Raw genomic sequence first — 5238 nt, 5'->3', positions numbered from 1 at the left:
AGCCTCCTCGTTTCCTTCTCCGTGACCTCTCCTCTCTCGTTTCCGTTCGTCTTTATTTTTATTTGTTGGCTCGCGTGTCGTTGTGTAGGGTGCAGAGGGCGTGTGGCACTTGCTTCCGCTTGTCTCATGCGTCGCTTTCGTATGTTGCAAACGGCGATATCGTACCGTGCCAATATCCGAGTTTGGTGTGCTACAAATTGCGATGCTTGTTCACAAGCGCACAGCCCACTGCCCCGCCGATGCAATGAGATATATTTGGAAGAACATTGGGATGCATTTAATTTGACACATTCTACAAATCAATCGTTCATAGACTTGCCAGAACACATTACGATAAGAGCTGGACAAGTAGTAAGGTAACTTCATGTGAGATTCAGGAATAGCAATAAATATATAAAACTGCATAGCATAACAGATGTTGCCTGAATGCCTTTCAAATTTTTCTCGGTTGTTTAATGCGTTTTGCAAGATATTAAACAAAGAAATATTCAAAATGCCAGACACACAAGTTTAAACCCCAGCTCACAGCAGTCAATTAAAAATTTACAATATTCACACATGTCAAAAAGCAAACTTGAAGCTCCAGCTCCTTAATACGGACACAAATGGACCTTCGCACACGATGTTAAGAGAAAAATATGTACACCAAATGAAATTACACGTAAAAGCAATTACAAAGTTACTTATAGAGGCAATTGCTAAAACCCCGAGCTACAGAGAGGCATCAGCTTATTTAAAATGTTTTAAGAGCCAAAATGTACACCAAACAAATGAATGGCACGAGTTTAAAACATAAAACCATTTACTGACAAAATTTTTCAGTTACAAGTATGTACAAGTACCCCTAGCTAAAAAAAGTAGGTGTCAGGTTGTTTGCAAAATTTGAAATACTAAATATTTACATTAAATAAATGAGCAACATGAGCCCAAAAGAAATTAAGCTATTTACAGGACTTTAAGTACGAAATGTGCACACCGTACCACCTTTAAATGCACGAACAGACACTAGTACAAGTCTAACCTAAAACAATGAATCAGCTAGCTAGTCGCAAGGTTTCTAGGCGCAAGGAAAACTACAAGTCATTCTTACTGTCTGGAGACGTTTTAAAAAGTGTAGAACCAAGAAACGAGATTGCATACAAGCTGTAATAGAATTTCAACTAAGCAGAATATTTTAGCATTGACAATTACGACGAAAGTGTTTTTCGTTTCCGTTGCTCAGGTGGTTTAGGGGCATGAAACTTCAGTATTCTTAAATTTCACAAGTGCCACCGTAAACGCACATTCACATAAAAATCAAGAAAGTGCCCTGGTACAAAAATGATGTTCAGGGGAAGACATCAAGATATGTAAAACGCGCTCCACAGCTGTTGGCATGAGAATGTGGTCCTGTACGCGCTGAAAAACAATGTGTGATAAGCCCCTGAAGTACTCGAAAAACGAAGTGGAAGAGGCGGAGAAGGAACCAAAAATTGAGCCTCGGACGTGTGCTTAAAGGCGAGAATGAAACTGTGCCTCTGATGTGCAGTTCTCACTTGCAGCCTTCAAAACGTTTTGATGAAGCTGGCATGAGCTTTTCTGAAGGAGCGACTGAACCAAGTACCCAGCAAAGCGATAAATAACATTTGCTTCCACAATGATGTAATCTGGTTCATTAAGTGGCAATTCGATTTCTTAGCTTCAGTGCCAATTGAATCCAATGGTTCATGGCTGGTAACTGACTGCAGTGGATACAAGGAGACGCCTTAATCGGACCAATTGTGGTGAAGTGTCCCATTCACCGTTCCCTTTAAGGGAAAGCTGGAACATGTTTCCGAGGAAAATCTGTTTTAGTCCTTCCACAAACTGGAAGGGTAGGACGTCTCGCTGCATTCATGCTGCTATCTGATCATGCCGAACATGTTTTCCAGTGGGTCCTGGTTCCGTCGCCTAGTTAGAGGGTGGTTGGATCCGAAGTTTTGGCTCAGATTTTCCCACAGCGAGAGGATGACATTAATGGTAGTTTGCAATTCTTTCACTGTGTGAGGCCGTCGTGGCAACTGAAACAGATACTGCGAGACCCTTCAGCTTTTTGAGAGAATAGATTCAGTATCTCCAGATGAATAATTTAAAGCAGATCTCATTTTTCGGCGTACCGACTGCGTGCTTGAACTGTTGAGAAATCAAAATTTTGTCCATATCTTTGAGCAAGAAGCAAATATTATGTGCCGCCACTTTTTGGTCAGCCCGGGAACCTCGGAGCTGCATCCGGCCGGCGGCTCGTCAATTTCACGGACAAAATTAATGCAATTTGGAGACAGTCTCCCTTCAACGTCTATGAAGCCGAGGACTCCATGCTACTGTGGCGCATTTCTAAGTGGTTCAAGCAATGAAAGCAATTCTTGTGAGGGCTCATATGTGCGCACGCTAACCGCTTAAATAGCGTTTTCGTCGCCGAGTCTGGTAATGATGTATTCGAAGCACGCCTCGTCATTGAGGTTACGCCGGCGAGCTTTCCAAATGTACCTTAGTAGTACGACTCCATTGGCTCACCTTGCTTGCAACGCAAAGCTTACATGTCGCGATGCACACACTGCACCGATACTGTCGATGGAAACGCACGCTTGAACTCTTCCTACTATTCCGTCCACGTTTTGTCCACCAACAACAAGGAACCCTACCTGCTGTTCGCTGGGTCCTCGAGCTTCGTGTGCGTGTTACAGGACGTCAACCTGTCTGACGTCCTGCAACTGTCTATTTGTAGATGTCCGCAGGGTTGTCAGTTCGTAGCATCCACGCGCCAACCGTCGGGCATCTCGTTGAGAGCATGTCGAAGGCATCAGCCGGCGCCGTCTCCTCCGCGCCGATGACGGGCACAGCAACCTCCGGCTGCGTCAGTAAAAGCGCCATGCCACTGATAGCTTCTCTCACAACCGTCTGGACTGCCGCCTAGACAGTTGCCGTTACGTCGGTCTCTGAATCTGGTCCCGTCGCTGACGGAGTCAGGAGTTCGTTCCCAGAATCGTATCTGCTTGCGTTGCCAGTCCTTACGCTTTGTCTTGGTTCCCACCATTTTCTTCGCTGTTCGTGGCGGTCAAACATGCTGCGTGGCGAGTCACAAAACCCATTGTCGGGGTGAGCAGACGATCTTTTACGTTTGGGGCGTTCGCTGTTGACTTCACTTCTGAGTATTTAATGCCGGATAAGGGAAAATAAAACTGGGCTTAGTACCTCAAGAAAGGAACGGCGTGGAGCGACATAGTTCCGCTCCCGCGGCCATAGCGAGTGTAGGTGAGTATCAGAGTCGTTCTTACCTTGGGGTAGCGCAACACCATCTAGATAAGTAGAAGGAATTCACACAGTCATCACAGTCAGATCGATCGAGGCCTGAGATTTGGCACGAAAGCTGCATCAGAGTTCGGCCGGGGCTCGTGTTCAATCAGCGCGTCAAAAGTAGGACTCGGACCCAATAGCCGAGTCACCGCGATCCGACTGTGATGATGTTTCATGAAGCGAGAAGAGGCGATGCGGAGGCTTTGAATATTCTAGGTGGTGTTGGGTAGCGCCGCTTGCGCGCGCCCCACAGGCTTCGAGTATGTAACGCAATCTCGCGCACCCGTGGCAAACCGTGGGCTACAATACAAAAGAAACGAATTAGGTTCAAAGACTGATCTCTTAGGAGGATTCCGAAATTCACCTTAACTATTTTTGGTGAATCAACCCCCCCAAAACGAAGTTTTCATCGTGGTTGTTCAGGTACCTTAGTAAACTTTTGCGAGCTTCTGGCTCACACTATGGGATATATCGGGTCATCACATAAGGTCAAGAAGCAAGCAATAGCATTAGGACCGTCATAAACCTAGGCCATTGGGATATATATAATACTGGGTAGCGGTAGCACAGAGCGGGTGGAATCATAAAAAAATAGCCTTAAAAAAGAAACAAAAATGTTCCCTTTTTAACCCTTACGTTCATAGTTAAACCTTGTGAGGGGTATGATCTATTAAATATGAAACGGCATTCACGTAACCGTCATGCCTGTTTTTATAATCAAAATATTCTAATTAAAAGAAAAACGTTATATTAAAATTATACAGTTTCGATATAAACAAGCTATATTAAATATTGTTAGAAAGGATCTTAAAGGAATCATTACTGTAATGAAGTTATAGGACACATCAAGATGTCAAATTAAACTCGTAGTTAAAAAAAAAAGAATACCCGCAAAAGAGTAATTTTGTAATGGAAGGATACTAAAGAACAGTAAGAAGCTTTAACTCTACAATTCAGTTTGAGTATCATCTTCAAAGTGTATGTTACTAAGAACAATGATAATCGACGTGAGAACAGCATTTGAGAATAGGAAAGTACTAGTAATCCATCAAATCATGTCATTTGCAAAATGACAACTAGACCGGCCTCAAATGTTTCCTCTTTTCGAGCTATATAACGGGTGCCGCAGCTAATGCACTGCAACTGCAACCTTGATTCATAACATACATTAATTACGGGGTAAGGGTTGTACAAATACAGATCGAGTTAGCGCACTCTATATCGAAACATATATGCTGTTGGAAATGAGATTCGTCTTCAATTCAACGAACGTTTACTGCTTGTGAAATAATGAAGGGAACGCTGATTATAAACATTTGAAACGTTCTTACGGCAACAACTAAGCACGCTAAGGTTTTCTTCAGAATCTTTAAAAAATTTTAATCGAGAGGCTTATGCCTCACGTTTATACTCTTTTTCTGGAAAAACACTCACTCATCGGCATAATACCTCCATGCCCCGAGCCACCAGAAGAAAGGCGACACGTTCCGCCCCTGCAGTCATGCGCACGATATGGCAGATTATACACATCCGCGCCTTGAAAAAGTGCCATCCGGGTAGGCGTGGCGATGACCTCGACATTGAAACGCCGGCTGCCAGAGAAGGGCACCCGAAGACGGAGCTGCGATAGCGCGGAGCAACCGACATGTAAGCAGCGCCGACATGGAGCGCGTCCCACGCCTCTCCGGCGCCTTAACAATAGCAAGTCAGGTACCATCGTACGTCAGCCTCGCAACCTTGATAAGTAGGCCTACAGCCGCGGCGGAGGACCTCGACCATGGCGGAGTGAACGACACGGCGGGTAATGCGCGAGTTCATCCGGACTCCCTGGAGCGGAGGAGTCGGTGCTCGGCTCTTGCAGTAACCGGCCCCGACTTTGAAGCTTCGAAGACGGGCGCTTGTTTCTCCCAGCGGAAGGCTTCGAAG

Source organism: Ixodes scapularis, unplaced genomic scaffold, assembly GCF_016920785.2.
Source record: "Ixodes scapularis isolate PalLabHiFi unplaced genomic scaffold, ASM1692078v2 PGA_scaffold5__190_contigs__length_132052651, whole genome shotgun sequence".
NCBI lineage: Eukaryota > Metazoa > Arthropoda > Arachnida > Ixodida > Ixodidae > Ixodes > Ixodes scapularis.
Note: the sequence above shows the minus strand (reverse complement) of the source record.